The sequence below is a fragment of the Amblyomma maculatum genome, chromosome 7, assembly GCF_055883805.1.
Source record: "Amblyomma maculatum isolate TAMU_Amacu chromosome 7, ASM5588380v1, whole genome shotgun sequence".
Lineage (NCBI taxonomy): Eukaryota > Metazoa > Arthropoda > Arachnida > Ixodida > Ixodidae > Amblyomma > Amblyomma maculatum.
This window is the reverse complement of record NC_139350.1, coordinates 24,227,756-24,249,992: the sequence shown is the minus strand read 5'-3', so window position 1 is coordinate 24,249,992 and position 22,237 is coordinate 24,227,756. Positions and strand designations below refer to the sequence as shown.

The 22,237-nt window shown below is 47.9% G+C and overlaps 1 protein-coding gene across 7 annotated transcripts in view; it reads right to left on the bottom strand.

The window, feature by feature from the left end:
• LOC146182824 (rap guanine nucleotide exchange factor 6-like) overlaps positions 1-15,993 on the bottom strand; it is a 582,921-nt gene extending 566,928 nt beyond the window's left edge. For 2 of the 7 annotated variants that reach the window (XM_084608929.1, XM_084608937.1), the window contains exon 1: positions 15,817-15,991. The gene's annotated coding sequence lies outside the window, so the exon portion shown is untranslated. Of the gene's footprint in view, positions 1-15,816 lie in introns of all 7 variants that reach the window. The other 5 variants (XM_084608931.1, XM_084608930.1, XM_084608939.1 and 2 more) reach the window with 5 other exon arrangements.
• Positions 15,994-22,237: the final 6,244 nt, after the last annotated feature.

The following is a 22,237-nucleotide window of genomic DNA, read 5'->3' as shown; positions in this document are numbered from 1 at the left end:
TTCGCGCTGTTCGCAATAGAACTGGCGACGCAAATTAGCACGACCTGTATGTCTACGTTCCAAAGCTCGACCACAGGCTTTGCCAGGCGTCGTAGAGGATGAGCTTCGGACTGTTGCCCCCACATATACATAGCTTCTAAGCACACGCATATGCGCCCTCAGCAAAGTAAGAATTTTTTACACAAATTAGGGAAGGACAAAGGTCGAGGAACACGGTTAGGCGCACGTCCGTTTTGCTCGACCTTTGCCCTTTCCTAATGTGCGTTTTTTTTTATTATTATTATTTTTTTTTACTGCACAGTGCACGCATGTGCCGCCATGGTTCAACTAGGCCGAACTCACTTCATACCTTTCTACATTTCGAAAAACGCGACCACCGCAGCCGGCTGTCAAACAGAGGATTGTGCGCTCAACATTAAAACGCTTGAGCCGCTGAGTCACTGCTAGCGTGCTTTCTCATTATATGTTTTTTTAACCGCAAGTTCGCGGGAGGAATATGCGGGGCTGGTACGTGTACTTGCGCACTACATCATCTGACCGCGAGTTCCTCGATTCATCCACCTGCAATAGCCGCACGTGCCGTGCAGCTTAACACACTTTCGGACACGAAGCGCAAGCCCTGGCTAAAGCCTTACTCCGACATCTTTCACGCATCCCGAGCCAAAACATAAAAAAGGAAACCCTTAGGGGTTGCTAGCAAGAGGAAAAAAGCCCCCCCCCCCCCCCCCCCCCCCCCCCCCCCCCCCCCCCCCCTTAAAAAAAAGATAGAGTGCGCGGACAAGCGCGTGTCTTAAAATAGTGCACTTTATCTGTATGTATGGCGAACATATACGATCAGAGCCGGGTCCTGTAGGTGAGCAGATAAAAAGCAAAGCCACGCATGCGTGTACCTGAGGAGATCGGGCGGAGATGGAGCGTGCCTAAAACCAACAGTCTCCCTAACCCGCAGCAGCAGGGAAAGGAGAGCGTGGGCGCTTGCGTGCCGAAGCGAAGACATGGGCGAGGAGATGCGGTCGAGGCTGCTGTTCCCAAGTAACCGTGACAAAGATGCCGGCGCAATCCTCAAGTTAGAAGGAAGCGCCGGCCGCCTCGATCACTGCATGTGTGGACGAAACGAAGAGCATCGACTCGACGCAGCCTTCTCGCTGTTCCCTAAGCTTGCTGGTCTCAACGACAAGGCTGAGCACAGCGCTTTTGAAAATTACCTCGACGGCGTCAACAGCCATGCCTACTTTTTCGATGGTGCTGGCTTTCAGAACACAATGTTCCACGGGTGCGGCTTGTTTCCGTAGGGACCTCACCCAGCCGACACCGGAGGAACGAGACCGGAGGACTGGGGACTAACAGGAGCGCGCGAAGACACGACATGAGAAGTAATGCTTGAGAACGGCTTCCACTTATAACGAGTCTAGTGTAGTGCTTTAGTGCGAGGCCTGAACGTATACGAACGTTTCGGGTTCATAAGTTAAACTGAGTTTTTCGTCTCCACAATCATCGGTATAGGTGTGTGGTTCCTAATAATTCACCATGGCATCGAAAAAAAAAAAAAATCTGAGTTGCTACGGCTGTAACAACCGCCTACTAGGATTGGACGCTGGTATGATCGCCAACAGGCATGCTATCTGCGGCCATTTTCCTTTCGTGTTTCGCACCCTTATCCCCTTTCTGTCTAAGCCAATGCGTGTATGCTCGGCTTCACCTTCCCTTGCATCCACTCTCTTCTACTCGCTCTCAGTCTTGGGGCACGCTTCTTTCAAGCGACACATTGTATGCACACTTTCATGTACTGGACGTAATTAGGTTAACGTAATACATACGTCAGAGGTCTGTCGAGGCCCCGCCTTAGAAATGTTGAGGCCTGGAACTCACCTCTTCCCTGCCGTCGGCCACCTAAGGTTTGAACCTCAAGCAAACTCTAGTGCAGCTATCAGTACACACAGCCATCGTACACTAAAGAGCTGTAGTTTTCGGTTTAAATTTGAAAGAGGCGAATGTGCGCTGAAAAAAGTTTTCTAAATTCGGTTCTAATCGAAGGAGGTCAGGTGATGAACATGAAATTTATGTTTTGTGCACAGAACCAAGGGCGTAGCCAGGGGGAGGGCTTATGGGGCTTCAGCCTCCCACGAAATTCTTTCGCACTGTCATATACCGCAGACCAAAACAACCACCAGAGCCGGAAACCAATCTGGACTTTGTCTCCAGTACGTCTTTTTCACGCTCCAAAAGAGATTTCGGCGGGAATAAAAAAAGCGAAAGGTGCATTTAGTTTTAAGAAATCGTTCATTGGACCATACAAAGGATACAAGCCATGCTATCAGACAAGCTGCCCAAGCACGCAGAGATAGAATACGTGGAGAAATAAAAAAATAAAAAAAATCTAGGAGGTAGCGTGACGCCACATTCGCAGCCTCCACAGGCCGAACTCGATCTTCTGACGCCGCGCTGTCTTCTCCCTCTCGGGCCTCTTGTTCTCTCTGAATCTCGGTGTTTTTAGCCGCTATGTATGCTCCGGTGGAAAGTCTGTCGAAGTGGTCTGCTGAGAGTCCTCACCTGTTCGTAACACTTCAGTTTGTGCATATAATGCATGGTAATCAAATATATAAGCACACTGGAGAGATTGCATGTAACCATTTCATCTGCGGGTCCGTCAGGAAGGCTACGTATTCGAACTAATGTTAATTGTATGGCTGAAAACTGGCTGTGATGAATTCTCAGTTCTGCATTTACTAAATTAAACAAATGATTTTCGTCTGAAACAATACATGCGCAGGATACTCAATGCAACGAAAGCCTCTGACGGTACTATTCTTCCGTGCAATCTTTGTATCGTGGCATGCAGAATTTATGGAGCATTTGAGAGGTGACAGGTTTGGTGACAGGTATCTCGATCCGGAGAAGGCTGAGCAGCAACGCCAGCCCCCCTCGAAAAAAATTTCTGGCTGCGCCTCTGCAGGCCTGCAGCGAAGACTTGTCTGAACTGTTTTGCGAAAGAAAAGATTTGCTTTGAGTTATTTTGCTATTATCGGGACAATTTTTGCGTAATTTATTTAAACCATGAAGTTGTCATGCGTGTGCAATTTTGCTTTTTAGTGCCCGTTCCTGCTGCTTGGTGCAAAGGGGCTGAGTCAAGCTGTTCACGACAGCTTTTTGTTTTGTTGCTGTACTTTTTGGAGAAAGAAATAAAATACATCATAATCATCATCATTACTGTCGTCGACTTGCGCGTCGCAGCTATAGCTGGCTATCGAGTAAGGGTTCCACTCAGCCAAAGGAGAAGATGAACAAAATGTAGGAAGCCAGGGAAGCGATGAGATTGCGTATCGTTGAATAAAGTATAGTGAAGTACGTTATGTCGTACGCTAACGTACGAAGTCTTAAGTTAGCGCGATCCGCTTCTGCGGAGAAGCGCTGTGACTTCGCAGTGGCATGCAGGCGTGCGCCCGTCGGGGACCATCTGCGCATTCGCGGTTAGCGCCTGGATAAACAGGTTGGCGGTAGTCGCTATACTATGTCTCTATTTGCTAGCCTAGCGCTATCTGTCCTACTCAGCGTGGAGCAGTTGGTTATTCATGCAAAAATCTTTATAGCATGCAGAAACACTTAAAACCATGCATAAGTGTCACGAAATATCATCATGCTCTGGTTACCGCAATGTTTAATCGGCAGTTCAGTTGCGATCATCAACGCGCACACCACGCCATAACAAGATGCCCCGCCCCAAGTGATTCGGTAGGTCTTGCCCCGCCCAATAATTCAGTCAAGCGCGCAAAAATAATGTCAATATGGCAAACGACCTTCTTGATCGAAATAACTTCCACTTGCGTTTCTGTCTAACGTTTCCCTCATTTAGGGTCCGTTATTTTCTCCTTTAATGGCCGTAACACATCCTTCTCCAAGCACAGCTCTAATCTTAATTATCGACCATTGTTACAGAAACTACTGGCAAATAAAATGCTCGGGCTTATGAAGAAAGCCAATAAGCACGGTATGTGACATCCGGCAGCACAGGAATGGCACAAGAATTCCATTTTCGACCCACATCTCTACCCCACCATCACCTTCGAGAATTTTGCCGCGTGCGTGCCGTGCCGGCTTTGCGGTGCAGCGCTACGATTGTGCGTGCGAGGTTTCAAGCTTTTATAATTTTTTTTTTTTCGAAGCGTTTAAGGGTATTTTCGTAAGTCGCTGATTCCGACTCCATTTGGAATCATTGCTGGAAAGAATGTTATACAGGGCCATTTCGTGCCTGGAAAGGATCGGTTTCCAAAATCAATGAAGATGGGCGTTGCGAAGTGTGCCTAGAAAATCTTGTCTGGTGCTGCAAGCTTTTTCATCTCTCACACTATAGAACGCTTTACTAAAGGTCAGTGCAGTTGAGTTTTGGTTGAGGAAGTAGCTTCAGATAATAAAAGTGGCTAATTAGGATACGAATGAGAGAGAGTTTTTTTTTGTGTGTGTGTGCATGCGTGCGTGCGTGTGTGTGTGTGTGTGTGTGTGTGTGTGTGTGTGTGTGTGTGTGTGTGTGTGTGTGTGTGTGTGTGTGTGTGTGTGTGTGTGTGTGTGTGTGTGTGTGTGTGTGTGTGTGTGTGTGTGTGTGTGTGTGTGCGTGCGTGCGTGCGTGCGTGCGTGCGTGCGTGTGTGTTGCAAACAACGTGGAGCCCGCGCGCGCGAATATTTGCGTTTCTTGCGCCTCGCCGTCAGTCAGCACATCGGCTGATGTGCGTCAGAGCGGAACATGGATGGGGCGAGTGCCCTCCCAACAGCGCAGACACGAACCGTCTGCTGGTGGCAGTAGTGGCGCTTGTTTTACGCGACATACGATGCCGGCTGAGCGAGTCCGTTCGATCAGTATTCCTGCGTTCTTCGACGGTGTTTGCAATGAGAGCCGTCAAAGCACGTGGCGGTAAGAAGGCGAGAGGCACTGAACAGACTCTGACCCTGAGCCGGTGCATAGCAAAAATGTTGCGAACTCCACAATGGCGGCAATATGACGTTCCACAAAGGACGTTGCTAAACATGCCGTTAGGCCTACGTCTCTCCCTTGTGCAGGCCATATATCGCACTGCGAAGTCTCCGGCACAAGCATGCTCCTCTTATTTGTGATTTAAGTGCGCACCCAGGGGAAAGTTTACCGCGCAAAGCTAGATAGTAAAGGTTGGGAGCTTTGGAAAGAGCGGAGGCTCCAACGAACTGTCACAAACGATCAAAACTAGCCACGAATAAGGAAACATTAAATGTGACTAATGTCATGCGATTAGAAAATTATGCCAAAGCCTAATGAACACTCTGATCTGAGGCGCCACGCACACACGGAAAAAGTTTCCTTGAGGGTGGTGGATCACATTTTTGCAGAGGGAGTAAAAGTAGTAAGCGGATCGAGGGTATCGGTGAGTGGAGCTGGGGGGCGCGTTGGGGAGGTTAGTGTTACTTCTGGAGGATGGAGGTTAAAGTTTCCTAGGCTACATGGAGACGACAGCATTTTTTCATCGTGAAACTACCACTGCTTTCGTCGTAAAACGAAAACTATTTGCTCACGAGTGAGTTCGGTACGACGCAGGAAGCACGGCGGCACTAGTGTTGCGTGAGACCTAGCGTGGCGTTGCGTGGCGCCGTCCCAAAACAAACAGCTAGGTGTTGCGGTTGTCGGTTTTTATATATGAGACAGTTGGCAGACTCTTCCGGTGTTTATTTAAAACTTTGTTTTCTGCTTTTTCTGTTTTGTCTGTGAATAGTATTTCCCTTGGAAGAATTGCAGCTTTTCTTAGGTAATAATTAAATGCAGCACTCTTGTGCGCTCAAACGTTACGTGTAGTTAATACCAGTAACTACAGCCCGGATTTTTGTGTTTGGGAGAGGGATTGCAATAATAACAATAATACCACCCCGCCGGGGTGGCGCAGTGGCTACGACGCTCGACTACTGTGCTCAAGGAAGCGGGATCGAATCCCGGCCTCGGCGATTGCGTTTCGTTGGAGGCGAAACGGAGTGGCGTCCGTGTGCTGTGCGATGTCAGTGCACGTCAAAGAACCCCAGGTGGTCGAAATTTCTGGAGTCCTCCACTACGGCGTCTCTCATAGCCTGAGTCGCTTTGGCACGTTAAACCCCACAAACCAAAGCAAATAAAAATAATAGCAAAAAATAAAAGCGACAGGAACGCATACGCGAGCAACAAGCACATATAGGTGTACGTTTTCTTCGCTTATGCGAATGGAATTAGGCCTTTTGCCATTTACATGCCAGAATAACATATCTGGCGCGATAAATCCGAACACACTGCTGAGTCCATCACTCACATAAGGAACCATGAACGAAGCAAACACAGAAATGTAGTATGAAAAAGCGACCGCATCAAGGATCCAGGGAGAGCCAGATGGCATCGGGTCACGTAGTCCGCATAATGACAACAGCGATGGAAGTGGCGTTGAACAGCTGGCCAGAAGATGACATTTTTTTTTTTGTGACACTTGTACATGGTTTCGAGTTGTCAGTATCGAGGTTGTTACGGCTACAAGCGTTGCCACAAAGGTTTTGTGAGAAAGACAATAGCAGTCTGGGAGCAGAAGGCGGTACCCTAGTAGAAGAAGCATGACGAGCTGATGACCTCTCTGTCCCTGCACCAGGCATATGCCTAAAGAAGCGGAAGAAGTCTCAAAGCGCACGACTCTCGCTGCTTAATCCAGCGATTCCGTTGTCTCAACCAGCTCCTGGACAGCCAGCAAGGAGTGGCGTAAATCTGAAGAACGCCGAATACGCTTTTTCTGATTAAAATTAAGTTTAAAAATAATCCAGCGTACTTTCATCGGCGTTTTTTGTTTGTTTGTTTTAAAACAAACTCTTAAACACCTGCATATAGGCTCACGAAACAACAGGCACCACAAACTCCGAGCTTTAGACTGACATATGTTGCTGACAGGAGGAAATGTGTACGAAACGTATACCGAGCGCTGAACAAACCTCCTCCCCCTGTAGGCATGGCGTCGCAGGCTTCCATGAACTCTCCGTCACGTGCACCTGGACCACCGCTAACCAAAGATTCAGATCTGTGCATCTAGCAGTAGTTCGTGCTTGTTAGCCGTGTCCTTGTGCTAGAGGATAGCGGCACTAAGAGGAAGCGGGAAGGCTGGTGCTCTTTTCAGGGGTGAGCGTTTCGCTTGGCGCGAGACAACCGAAACAACGCAAAGCCGCGCGCAGCAGCGCTCCTGTTTAGGGCCGTCAGAAGCGTTCCCTCCGCGCTTGAAAATCCCAGCGCTCCGCCGTCGATGGGAACGACCGGCAGCGAAAGCGGGCGCGTGTACGGCAACAGCTTAGCTCGCTGGAATAGAGTCTCGTTTTTGCTCTCTTTTTCAACTTTGCTCACACGCGACAGCTCGAACGATCGCGCACCTGTTGCTGCCGGCTACAGCGACACCCGCACAAAGCGGTTCGTGCGCGTCTGGCCTCACCACGAGTGACTATATGCGTGCCTCTGACGTCCGTTTAGGTACGGTGACAAGAATGGGCTCCCAAAGTTGCTCGGAAGACTGAATCAGAAAATTCTGCCCAGATTTAACGAATTTCAGGGCGCAAAACGGGAACATTTCACTGGTCACTCTTTCCCGTAAAGAGTGGAAAAGTGGATGAATTATACCTGTGTCGACGTTCCGAGAACATAAATTCTCTATCATTGCGTGTATAGCATGCTTGGGAGAACGTGTAATGTGTCGGCGACTCCCGGGTTACGAGCTTCGCCCTACTGGCATTTATTCGCTGCCTCAGTGGTTATCGATGGAGAAACTCGCTACTTATCACTACCCCTTACTCTCTAAGATTTCGTATTACTGCTATTCACGCCTCTCGGTTAGAAACCCAGCATTGCAGAGAAAATTCACCCCACTGCGCAGAGCTTTCACGTTGTGCGCACAAGTTAGACTTCTCCGGCGAGGTGTCGCGCGCGCCACGGCAGATATAAACGCAGGGCAATTGAGAGCGCAGAAACAGCGCGCGGGCTGGAAGGAGCCTGTTACGGTCACATGCATCTTATCAGTTTGCAGGAGTGACTCACAACACACCTTATCATTCTAGCACGCTGGCTTGACTCTTGCCTCATGGGTCTTTTTTCTTTCTGTCATTTCTTCGCCTCGCGTAACCCGTACGTAACGGTCGCACAGCCAACTTCAGGAAGGGGAAGGGGGGGGGGGGGGGGGGGGCGGGGCCGCTGACTATGCGCATCGACGGCAAAGGGGAGGCTAGTCTGCATGAGAAACAAAGTGTTCCAACTTCCCAATAAAGATTCAGCCAACCGCGCTGTAATATGTCATGGATGGGGCGTTTATATATCAAACAGAAAAAGCTTTCAAAATAGCGCGACATATTCAGAGAGCTGACTATTAAGAGATCCCTTAATTTTAAACCCACCCAGTTGGCTGACTGATTGCCGTCGACAGCCTGCAGTGGTTCAGAAATTGGAAATACTGCAAGAACAGTGACATAAATAAAATATCTGCTTTACAACATGGACCGGTATATATATATATATATATATATATATATATATATATATATATATATATATATATATATATATATATATATATAAAAACCCGCAGGGGTAGCGCAGTGGTTACGGCGCTCGGCTACTATTCCCAAGAACGCAGGATCGAATTCCGGCCTCAGCGGCCGCTTTTCGATGAAGGCGAAAAGCAAGGCGCCCGTGTGCTGTGCGATGTGAGTGCACGTCAAAGAACCCCAGGTGGTCGAAATTTCCGGAGTCCTCCACTACGGCGTCTCTCATAGCCTGAGTCGCTTTGGGACGTTAAACCCCACAAACCAAAACGAAACCATATATATATATATATAAATATATATATATATATATATATATATATATATATATATATATATATATATATATATATATATATATATATATATATATATATATATATATATATATATATATATATATATATATGCGTGTGCGTGTGTGTGTGTGTGTGTGTGTGTGTGTGTGTGTGTGTGTGTGTGTGTGTGTGTGTGTGTGTGTGTGTGTGTGTGTGTGTGTGTGTGTGTGTGTGTGTGTGTGTGTGTGTGTGTGTGTGTGTGTGTGTGTGTGTGTGTGTGTGTGTGTGTGTGTGTGTGTGTGTGTGTGTGTGTGTGTGTGTGTGTGTGTGGTTTAATGGCAACAGGAGATGTCTCATGGACAGGTGGGCGAATTGGTCAGACATAGTAACAAATGAAGCCGCCCAAGAGCACGAGGCAGGAAGAGGCAAATGGGCAAACACAGCACTCCAGTGACAAGAAATGTTTGTTCAGGATTTTGTCACTGTATATATGCTCTAGCACCGCAGAAACAACAGAATAGGGAAGAGCAGGAAAGTTGCAGGTAGGCCACACCCTGTAACTATGCGCATGCAGACGTTTCGCGAGTACATAGATTACAGCAGAGAAGATAGCGCTCTTTCATCGCGATGGCGACACATGGTGTGCTGACACAATTCGCATACATCTTCACGATTTCATATGTCGATTATTTAAACCTCTAGTAAGCTTATCTTTGTGATTAAAGACAAACACAATTTTTTTTAACACAGGAAAGCAACAATCGCGGCAGTGAATGCCGACGTTGCGGGCAGCATGCTTACATTGTTGCATTGCTCCCTCAGTCTCTCATTTAGAAACGGCCAGCTAAGCCGATGTCACCACAGCAGCCATACAGGCGTTGCGAAATCAGGGTGTAGACCAGCCGCATATGAAATTGCTGGAAGATATCTATAGTCGCTGCACAGCAACCACAGTCTGCATAAAGAAAGTAACAAAATTCCCATAAAGAAAGGTGTTAGGCAAGGAGACACAATCTCCCCAGTACTATTCGCAGCTTGCTTAGAGGAAGTATTCAGAGACTTGGAATGGGAGCAGTTAGGGATAAGGGTAGATGGAGAATACCTCAGTAATCTACGATTCGTTGATGACAACGTCTTGCTGCTTTAATTAATTCAGGGGATGAACTGCAAATAATGATTGATGACCTAGAAAGGAAAAGCAGGAAGATAAGCCTGAAATATCAATATGCAGAAGACTAAGGTAATGTTCAACAGCCGCGGGAAGGAACAGCAGTTCACATTAGGTAGAGAAGCACTGGAGGTGGTATATAGGTGAATGTGTCGATCTACTTAGAACAGGCAGTAACCGCAGATCCGAAGCATAAAAGGAAAATAACTAGGAGAATACGATTGGGGGGTGGAGCGCATTTGGCAAGCACTCGCAGATTATGACTAGCAGCTTACCGGTATCGCTCAAGAGGAAAGTATACAACAGTTGCATCTTACTCCTGTACTCACCTATGAGGCTGAAACGTGGAGGCTAACCAAGAGAGTTCTACTTAAGTTGAGGACAACCCAGAGGGCTATGGAACGAAAAATAGTAGGGGTAACATTAAGAGATAGGAAGCGTGCAGAGTGGGTCAGAGAAATAACTCGAGTAAATGATATTCTAGTGGAAATCAAGAAGAAGAAATGGGCATGGGCAGGGCATGTAGTGCGAAGAGGGGATAATCGATGGTCGCTTGGGATAACAAATTGGATTCCAAGGGAAGGTAAGCCTAGCAGGGGGCGGCAGAAAATTGGGTGAGAAGATGAGGTTAAGATGTTCGCAGGGGTCAAGTGGATGCAGCACAGCACCGGGTTAATTGGAGGAATACGGGAGAAGCCTTCGCCATGCAGTGGAGATAGTCCGGCTGATGATGATGATAAGTCACCACACGACAAAGAGGTTGAATGCACCACGTCATCATTGCAAGGCACATATGCCTGTTTTGGTGGTTTTTCAGACAAACCGCAGACTTACAGGTGCTTTGCACACCTGACTGTAGGCCCTATCAAGTGGGGACTTGGAGACTGCGAAAGCGACGATTCTAAGTAAGAAGAGTACCCCTCGCACTTCTCGAATACTTAGATTAGATCTTGGCCTGCTTAAGAAGAGACAATGCCACGCGGAGGTAGAAGCCAGCCGGGCACTACTCGCCCCTCTTCGCTTTCATCACACGGGTGCGTTGCTTATCAGAGGCGGGTCACTCGAGTGCCGCCGGACGGTCGCCATGAAGCAGAGGAGGAGTCACACGCAAAACATACACCCCTCTCTCCTCTTTATCGAACTTGGGCTAGCCGCAGGGCATGTCGCCTTACCGCACGTTCCTATTCCCACGTGCCAGATAATTACCCAGGGTGACGGGATCAACTGCACCACAGAACCAACTCAGTGTGTATGCAGGGGCAACCGCCACTGCAGCTGGCTGAGTACCCTCGGAGGTCCTTCCGAGGGCAAGAGTTACATAACGGTGGCGAAAAAACGCATGATACGAAATCACGCGCGTCTAACCGAGTTAATTTTCGCGTTACAACCACGACAACTCCGACGCCGTCTTTTCTGCGACACGGGGCCCTTACGCTATACCGCGTAAAAAGCAGCATTTCTGATCTCGCGTGGCGCATTTTGATATCAATAAGAAAACTGTGTGTTTCCGGAACACTTGGCGAGATTGCGGTGCCGGGCCGCTGATACAGAGCACGTATAAATTTCTCTCCCGCAAGTCGGTATTAAAGCGGGGGTCCGGATTTCGTCAAGACGCGCGGTGTGATTGCCTCTGAGTTAGCTTTCTACTGACACTGTGAAAGCCACCTCCACTTGAACACTGGAAAAGAAAGAAAAGCCTCTACCAAGTTCAGTTCTTCTCGATAGACAGCAGGCAGTCGCGTATCGGCGCATCAACAGATATTTTTCTCGCACATGGCCTGAGTGATCCAGAGCCATGGAGCTGAGTTCTCAGCGTGCCCGCTGTCATTGCGTTATTGTGTACTGCCAGTCTATTCCAGCCACTCGTAACAATCCCCCGGATGAATAAGAAAGGCTGAGCAGCCGAGCCTCGAACTGGCAGGCAGTCGAGCGGGGTGTTGGCTGACCGAGCGTCGGCGACGTCGGGTGGGAGCCGCGGGCCGCGCGTCCTCGCGTGCACTGTGGATCAACTCCCGCGTTTCCGGCCCACGTCTGAACATGCGGCGTTATTGTGACACGAGCACTGTCGTGCGTCGAAGCCACGTTGCGCAATGCCTTCGATCGGCGCTTGGATCAACGCAGTCCGCTCTGCTGTAGCAGCGAGCGGAAACAGCTGAAACCGACATTCTCTATGTACGTCACGGCAATGCGTGGCGTGCAGCCAAGATGACTGGGTTCAGGGCCCTCGCGCATTACTTTCGGGGTTCTCGTTGTCTAGTTTTAGGGCCCATTTTTCCCCTGTCTTGCAACTTTCTGCCGCTGCTCATCAGTGTTTCATCTTTTGCAAAACTCTCGCCGCGCTTTAGTGGCAGTTTAAACGGTTCTGGCGCCGAATTCGCTGCCGCTGGTTTCATATGCGGCCACGAGGTTCGGATCCGGTGGCCGTGAAAGATAAAGGGACCGGGGGGCACAGTTACAGACTCCGGTAGCGGTCGCGAGTAGTCGGGAGCCCTGTGCTGAGTGCGCATGCGTGCATGCGGCACAAATATTAGGAAATAACGAGCTCGCGACGATACCCGCGAAGGAAGCCAGCAACCACCAAAATCAAGGAAAGCACAGGGAAATGTTTTTTCGAATAATAATATAAACAGCGTCAGGTTAGCATAGCCGTTTGCATGAGCTAAAAAGTTCTCCCTTTTCGAGTTATTCAATCTGCTTAAGCTCCCAGATGGAAGGCGAAATCATCAACAAGTGCTTTTCCCACCAGCAAGGAAAGAGAGACTCCACTGCAATAGCGTTATAATGAGGTCAGACATCGAGTCTCCACAAAATGTCAGGCGTTAAAATGATGCATGACATTTGCACGTGCAAGTGGAGTGCGCTACAGCAAATGACTTGCTGGGGCGCACTCCGTAACACAATATGCACACCATTAACACACACACACACACACACACACACACACACACACACACACACACACACACACACACACACACACACACACACACACACACACACACACACACACACACACACACACACACACACACACACACACACACACACACACACACACACACACACACACACACACACACACACACACACACACACACACACACACACACACGCACGCACGCACGCGCACGCACGCACGCACGCACGCACGCACACACACACACAAACACACACACACACACACACACACGCGCGCGCGCGCGCGCGCACGGGCGCGTGCACTTTTTCTTTTTATTTCACACAGACACATTTGAAAAACACGAAAGCAAAGCAAGCGGCAAAGTCAAATTTCTCTCCCTCAGCTATCTTGCGAAAGGATGCTTCGAGGTCACAGATTTACTTCCTTCGCTGTCCATCTGCCTTGATCGAAGCCAGAACTGACTAACTGATTATTGCAAGTATAGTGAACTTCATTACACACTATAATTGCAAGTGCACCTCCGTACGGCACGCTTTCTATTAGGCTGGCAACCACGAGCGCTACTGCTTAACGCCAGAACAGAGCAAAATGCACAGATCAAGTGACACTATTCTTTTCGCTGCTTTGTAGTGCGTTCCTTTCGTACGTCACATAATTTATCACATGCCTTTTATCTCCGTTATCTATAATTACTGACTTCATTTTTATCAGAACTTGCACTGCCTAAAAGGCAAAAGCGAAAGGAAAGGTCTAGAAGAAAGACCTGATGCAGACAGATGACACCGCATTTATTTTGCCGCAGTTGCACGTAACTCCACGTAAGGCGCTCTGCCTGTTTGTAACATTTGTTGGTTAGTTGTTGGTTTGTGGGGTTTAACATCCCTAAGCAACTCAGGCTATGAGAGACGCCGTAGTGGAGGACTCCGGAAATTTCGACCACCTGGGGTTCTTTAACGTGCACTCACATCGCCCAGCACACGGACACCTTGCTTTTCACCTCCATCAAAAAGCGGCCGCCGAGGCCGGGATTCGATCCCGCGACCTTGGGAACAGTAGTCGAGCGCCCTAACCACTGCGCCACCCCGGTGTAGTGAACACTGAGAATATACGAAAAGGCAACGTAGGTTATGACGAAAGAAGAAAATAGAACAAAAATTAAACGGTCTCTTAAGAGGAGAATGGCGAAAGCCTACCCTTCCTCTCTTATCATCTGCCTCTTATCGGCGTTCGTTGCAGTGCTACATATATTTATAATTGGTTTACAGGAAAGGGAAGGCGCAGTATTGTCACATTTTCTCCGGCAAGTGAGAGTGTGGTCGGTACACCATCGCTCCTGTCGCGTGGCGTTCCTAGGCGCGCGTTCGTGTGGCATTGCAGATGGCAGGACGGCTGGACAAGAACTAATCTCGTGGAATCTCGTGGAATATGACAGATCTCGAGCACAAATCTCGTGCACAATCTTTGCGCACGGGATTTAGTTCCGTGAGCCTAGAAATGATTTCACCTTATAAACATTCTCGTCTTGTTCTATACCGGATGTGCTTCACGGGGATGGAGACGAACTATATGTGCTTGGTGTTTCCTCATGACGTGCAGTCAGTCATAATCCATTACGGAACACGCTAAAGAAAGCCGATATGTACTTAGCACAGCATCGTCTTTCCCGCCTAGCTACGACACCTTAAATGTCATGCCGGCAAAAAAACGACCTTTCAAAAGAGTAACGGTGGAATATAACAGCACATGCACGTAGTCGCAGAAGGGCGAGTGGGGACAATATTTATTTAAAATCAGTCACTGCTCAGCAGCATACGAACGGCTAGATGTTTTTTTTTTTCTTTTTTTTTCACCCGTTCACTACCAGCTGAACAAAAAGACGTATAAGCGTAGTAAACTATTGTTTGAAACAGCAAGCTTGAAACCTAGCTCATTAAAAAGACAGCGTACAGTTTAGACATTTTTGACACACAGACGCTGTACAGTAATGTACAGCCGGGATCAATATCAAGTGGCCTCCTTTTTGTCTGCTTTCAAAAACACCGTTGCCCCCTGAAGTGAGTCACTGCTCACTTCAAAGGGCAAATGTGTGTTCGCATATCTCTTTTCCTCAGAAGTCCAAGTGAAGAGAGAACGTAGCGCGAACTGTGCTATCTTCGGGGCGAATTTCGAAACCCTCGCGCATCACGCGAAGCGAATAAGACACGCTCGACGAAGGAATGAGAACCCTTGAAGGTAGACACAGGAGCCGCGTGAGGATATTTCCACGTTACGGTCAGCTCGCATCGTTTCCCTTTGTTGGTATCGAATTTGAATCTTGCGGATCGCAGGGATTCGTTTCTGAATGCGCGGAGATCGCGTTGTCGGCTGCAGGAACTGACCGAGAATCGACGCTGCAGCCGTGTGCCGCGCGCTTTTTGTTCTGCTAGCGTGTCAGGATGGCCGTTCCCGTCCCTTTTTGGGCAGCGAGTAGAAGACCGGCGACACAAAGTCCTGAGCGTGCGTGCCGGTGACCGTCTGGCCGCAATAATATCTCGACGCAGCGAGAGCACGCAGGCCGCTCACGGGCGACGAGCGGTTTCTCGCAGTCCTCGAGCAGAGACGCCGTCGCAGCCGCCTCGCAACGGCTCTCCATAAATATTCTCGATTTGCGCTCGGAGAAAAGCCGGCTGCGTTTCACCTGAGCAGGTGGTCTGCGGACAGAAGGCGAGAGAGGGAGAAACTGCGTGCGGTGGAGGAACGGGCGGAGGGGGAGAGAGGAGGGGCGCCTTTGTACAAACACAACCGTCCCGAACCGCGATCGGCAAAGCTGAAGCCCGAAGCGCAAGACGCCACCAAAACAAAGGTAGGCTCGTACATTTCAATAAAACCTTGTGACAAAGCTGGAAGCAGTTAGTTGCTCATCGACTTACCGACTTTTCCTTCGCACAGGTAAGTCCTCTGGTTCTGTGGCTCTCGTGTACACACACACAACACACGCGCGCGCACGGGGGCGCACACGCCGTTCAAACGAAAAAGCCGCCGAGCGACGGTGGCGCCAAGCGCATGGGAGACCGTGGTTGGCACACTGGACGAGTCAGCCGGCCTGCAAAGGTGGTTCTTTCCGCTCTTTCCCTCGCCGCCAGTTCTGCTGCGCTCGAACGGACTTCGCCTTGCTTCGCATGGCGGCGTGCGCGTTCGACGCTCCCCGCCCGTTGTTCCTCGATTTCCCTAGCGGCTCCGATTCTCCCTAGGTCGTATAAGCAGTGCATTTGCGCGGTCCCTGCATAAACGTTCTCGCTTTCGACACGCGCGTCCGTGGTTTAGCGGCTAGTACTTCACTGTGTATAACCTGGCTTACATTTTTCGATGCCAAGAGCATGTATTTCACTGTGTCGTGAGCTATGGATAGACTCACAACAGGCCATTGCGTCGATAGATGGCGCGTCGCCCATTCAAATGAAAATACCCGCTTCAGGCAACCGGTGCGGTTCACATACAGTGAACCAGTCAACTAAGCGGTCGTGCGTTTAAATTGTGGAAGTTCTCAGCTGGCTGAATGACCTCGTTTAGATTCTCAAAAACAGTCATCATGCGTTTGCTGAACAGTTGTAACCTGGTGGTCAGATGGTGACAGTATAGTGTACTAGAATACCGATAGTTACAGTACGGTGGTAGTAACAGCAAGCGAAGTAGCTTCACTGACTATGGATTTGTGTAGTCCCGGCCATAATAATATGGATAATCATTCGGTAATGAAACTCTCTGTACGCCTTACAGAGCGGAAATTAGGCATCACTTTATATTGCGCCACCGTCTAAGCTTAAAATCAGGGGGGTCTCGGGGGGAGTCAGAGACCCCTACCACTAGCCTTTAAGAGGGGTCTGAGGCGCTCTAATATTGTATAAGGACTGCCTGAATGCAAAGCAGGCTATCTTTTTCTCTTGTCAACGGTTGTCAGAACATTCCGTCTCTGTTGTTCCGGCAGTATGTTTTAATAAGAAGCCATTAATATACTTATTAAAACCCGTTAAGGAGAAATATGATTTCTCCCCTTAAATTTGTATAAAACCATGTGCGAGGCAGGCCAAAAGTCGCTTTCTCTTCCCTATTTATTTCCCTTTCCACCACTGCTAGAACCACTAGAGACCCCACTCCGATGGAGCCAGACTTTAGCCACTCACGTATGAACCCAATAACCACCATATTTCATCAACGCAATGCGTGAGAAATTATCAGACGCCGAAGTAGGATCCATAATAAGATGGTCGCGCCCGTACAGTGTACAGTCTATAGTAATAAGGGAGTCATTAATTATTAAAATTCACCAAAGCGCAGCCATACGGCAGCAAAGTAGAGCTTTAAATCTTTCTGAGAAACTTCGTAGTGAATGTAAGAAATTCGTCCTGGTCCAAGGATCGAACCCGGGACCGCCGCCGCCTTTCCGGGCAGTCGCTCTACCAACTGAGCTAACCAGTACAGTCAGCTTGTCAGGTGGTAGGGCGAGAGCGAATTATGAATAACTCGAAATTCCCCCAAGGTGGAGTAGATTTGTAGATTTGTAATTAACATTGGCCCAAGCGCAGCCATACAGCTACAAAGGAAAGCTATACACAGCTTTCACAGAAACTTCGTAGTTAAAGAAAAATGTGTCTTGGTGACGAATTTTTCTTTAACTATGAAGTTTTTTTGTAGGTGTATGGCTGTGCTTTGGTGGATGTCAGTGATTAATTACTTTTTTATTACTAACCTACTCCACATGGGACTCCATTAAATATTCGAACAATGTATAATTTCTGTCAAAACTATTCCCACCGCTGGTTCACTTTTAGGGCGTATATTTAGACAGCTACGTCTCCAATAAAGCTCGCCGGTGGAGCCAGCGGAGAACGGCTGTCGTCTGCTTCCATGCTGAACTCGGCAACGCGGCCTTTCTGCAGCTTTAGGGGAGAATATACGCTAGCTTTGTCAACGACCGCGAACAGACATTCCGCCGCCGGATATTCGAAACAATGACGGCTGCAGTCTACTCTGTTATTCCATTCTTGATGGAGCACAATGACATTTCGAACAGTTCAATCACTTTTATTCAGGGCTAAGTAGAATTCACTCGTGAGGAGGGTTTAATTATTCCAACCTTACTGCACGGCTGATTGGAGAGTAATGGCTGAGGAGTAGTTTTGTTATAGAATTTTTGTTTTCAGCCATTTGCTTACCATCGATAGAAGAAAAACCATTTCAGCTGGTTTAGGAACAGTGAAATATGCTTCACAATTGCTTGAAACAGCCAGCCCCTTGCAGGACACTTTAGAGGGGAACGTTTTGCCCAAGTCTTATCATGCATGATTTTTTCCACCTTTCTCAGCCTGTGAATTTTGACTTACATGAATGTAGTTATCTCAGGCTCTGATGCATTAACATACATCACAAATTTTCAAGCATATAACCTATTTCTTATCATGTTTGATTTGAAGAACTATATGGCTTTCTTGGGCTTGGATATTCAGAGGAAACAAAAATGCTTGTTCTGAATTGAAATAAATGGCGCTTGAAAGGGTTTGAATCAGGCATAAAGAAAAAGAGTTTGTTAAAACAGACCGTAATTAGGAGGGAGGAAAATAGATCACTTTCCCGCACAGCTTTCCAGTTGACTTCAGGAACATTTCAGAAATATTAGCATAGGCGGCAAATTTTTCAGGAGAGCCAAGAACTGAAAATAAAATTGGGACTATTTGGGTGGGATTGTGAGGCGGGCCCACTGCCTTCAGGCTCGTTGGCTCAAGTTGAATAAAGGTGCGCAATTCGCAATGTCTTCAACAGTTACTCCTTGAAAACGCGGCCTCTTATCATTTTGGAACGCGCATGGGGTATGATGCATGGAGCACATTTGTTCGGAGCCTCCCTCTCGCGTTCGCATGTGCTTCCAGTATAGCGGCATAGCCGCGTTCGCTGTCTTGGTGACCTGCTTTTAAATGCCTGGTTATTGGCTCGCCACAAGCGTATATAAGTATACAAAGCTACAGCATCCTCTTTGCTTGTATCCGCCTACCCCACCTGGAACACGACAGCAAGAAATTCTTGCACCGAGGCGCTGTTAACAGACAAGGATATTCCACATGGTACGTGCTATATACGTCATTGCTGCTGCTCCGCTAGTGATTATAGGTATATAGCGTAAGGAGAAGTGTGAACGAAGGTTTCTGTGGTGACAGCCTTGTTTGTGTCTTTCCTGCTCATGCACGGGATCAGAATTCGAAACAACGCGCTTGAATTCTTGCACTGGGTTAATCTATAAATGTAGCACGGGTCAGACCGCTTTCCAATGGCAGCTGAAATAGATTTTCACCCCTACTATTAGTATGTGCTGATGGAGAAGAAAAAGTTGACTGTGGTTTAGCTCATGGTTAAACCGGGTTGAATTGCGTTAGCAATACCTCCATTGCTGCGCTTATGATTCAGCTCCTGCGAGCTCTGCGAGATAGCCAACTTGGGATCTCTCGTTTCACATGAGACGGTTATGTCAGAATCAGCCTGCCAGGACCCTGGCAATAACGTTACCCCTATAGGCCACTAAGGCACGTTCATATGGCTTGGTTAAAGCGGGGCTTTAATGTGGACTGGCAGGAGCTGCCAAGTTGGGCTCGGCCGCGGCTCAGGGTCAAACGGGGCCCTTCCCGGGACGGGCTGAAACCTGGCGCAGTATTGTTAATGCAATAAACCTCCATAACAGTGCTAGCCCCGAATCAAAACAGTGAAACTTCGCTATAACGTAACTGTTTATAACGAAATAACGGACATAACGAAGGAAAAGTCACTCCCCTTGAAGGCTCCTATAGAAGACAATGTGTTGTTCACTTTGTAGTTTTTAGGAAGGCGAATTCTCCTACAGTGAGATATAACTGTGATGTCCCCGTAAGGACGTTTTTCGAGATGGCCGGGAGCAACAATCACACACGGAATAGGCGCAGTATAACGCATGTAAACCGGAACTGTATGCCCGCGCTCACCCTACGACCTTGGGGTGGCATCTGAACGCCACGGCGGTGATCCGGTGCATTGGGTTGGAGATTATTATAGCTGTGGTGGTGCAGATGATGACGTTCGACACGGCTGTCGGTGTATGGTGATTGGGAGAACTAGCGAAGGGTCTGCACGTTCGCGGACGGTTGTCCCTATGGAGGCGAGGCTGAGTCGGCCTCCTCAAATGGGTTCTCTCCCTCCTTGGTCTCAATGTCCTTGTGCGGCCTTTCTTCTTATACTTCGACTCCTGGTCATCTCCAAAAGAGCGCCGGTGTATGAGCATTGGTAGTCAAAATTACAAAGGGGTCGGTGGCTCTCGACAGCGCGCTCAACACGAACCTGTAGTTAAGCAGCTAGCCATTGCATTCGCTGCTGCGTATTCACATTACGGATGTGTTCTGCAGCATGTGTGCATGTGGTAAGTCTGCATTGCACACACTTCAACAAACATTAGCACCCCAAACGGCATATGTACGAGAATATGTCTATCAATTTCTTTACCTCAGCATATTGCAAACCTAAATACCCGGAGAGCCGCACTCAAATTTCGCACTAACGAGTATCGTGTCTGTCGGCCAATTTTTATTGCCATTTATTTTCAAACACGCATACTATTGATTTACTGTGGCAATGTCAACCACTCAGTGCGTCCGCAGTACAAACATTAAAAGCCATGCTAAGCCTCGGAAAATTAATTAGACCACTAATATTAATGTGCCCATAACAACACCCTACTATTCTCCACAGCGGCCTCACAAAAACTTGGAGATCAATTAAACACCGCGACCGCACCTTTTCCTTCCTTTCCCCGTGGCAGCACTCGACATAGTGTGTCCAAGATGGCGGCATCGAATCCCGGCTGCAGCGGCCGGTTTTCGGTGGAGGCGAAAAGCTAGGCGCCCGTGTGCTGTGCGATATCAGTGCATGTTAAAGAACCCCAGGTGATCGAAATTTCCGGAAAGCCTTCCACTACATCATTTATGTAAAATAGGAAAAGAATAGGTCCCACAATACTTCCATGTGGCACCCCTGACACCATATTTGTCAAGCTCGATTTGTGTTTGCCTACATTTCAGTACATAGCGATCGACCCGTAAGATATGAGCGAATTAATTTCTGTTCTAGTCCTTTGAATCCATAGCGCTCCATATTATTTAGGAATATTGCCGTGATTTATCCGTTCAAATGCTTTGCTGAAATCCAAATATAATTTCTTTCTGGGCCATTTGTGTGGGACGGTACTTCCTAAATCCGTATGGATGACCTTTAATGAGGTTATGTTTGCTACATAAACTGTCTGCTCGTACTTCATACACCTTTTCATATCCTTTCGAGAAGATAGGTAAAATTGAGACGGAGCGATGGTTGGAAAAAAGGCTGACCCATGCAATACTGGGCTTGCCTTCATCATCCGATGAAGAGCAAGAGGCTCTGCAAGGGTCGCCAATCTACATAAGTGAGCACCTTTGTCCGTTTATGAAAAAGCTGTTTGGAGCGACCATCGCACTAAAGCGACAGTGTGCGTGAAAATGTGTATGGACAAAGAATGAATCCATTTTCACGCACTGCACTGGCACGTCTTCCGCTCTTCTGATCTAGCGTGAGAGTGATATGGATAAGACTAGCACAGATATCTTAATGAGGCCTTCCACACTGGCCATAAAACGTCAGCACGCTGGTGAATCATGGATAACGACAGTATTACTCCAGAAGAACTTGTAAATATTGTAATTAACATGAAGGCAAGAAAGCGGCTTAAATGCTTCCACCTAAACGCGAGATCCCTGCGACCGAAGCGGGACGAGGTAATGCTACTTTTGGATTTTTGTGGAGTTAATTTTGGAGTGATGATGTTTACCGAGACGTGGTGCACAGACGACTGAGAGCATTTGGTGCTCCCAGGATACACCCATTTCTACTTGAATCGGCTGGACCGTCGAGGTGGTGGTGTGTCATTGCAGATAAATTTCTCGGAATTCCAGTTATCTGCTGAGTTTAATAAGACCACTTGTGACTATAAAATCTTGTGCATTACACATTTTAACAACGTGTTCGGCGTTGTGTATCGGCCTCCGAATGGTAGCATTCCAGTGTTTCTTGATTTTCTTGGAAATTTTCTTTCGCATGCAAATGACAATCGATATGCATTGACACTTGGTGGCGATTTCAATATTGATGTCCTGAAGGACTACGGCACGACTATTGAGGATCTACTACTTTTACAATGATCATTACAGAGTACTACAAACGTAGTTTTGATAATAACTTCCTGCATAAAAGCACGGCTATCTGGAAGAAAATAAGCAGAGTATTAAACTGGAAGCTTATATCAAA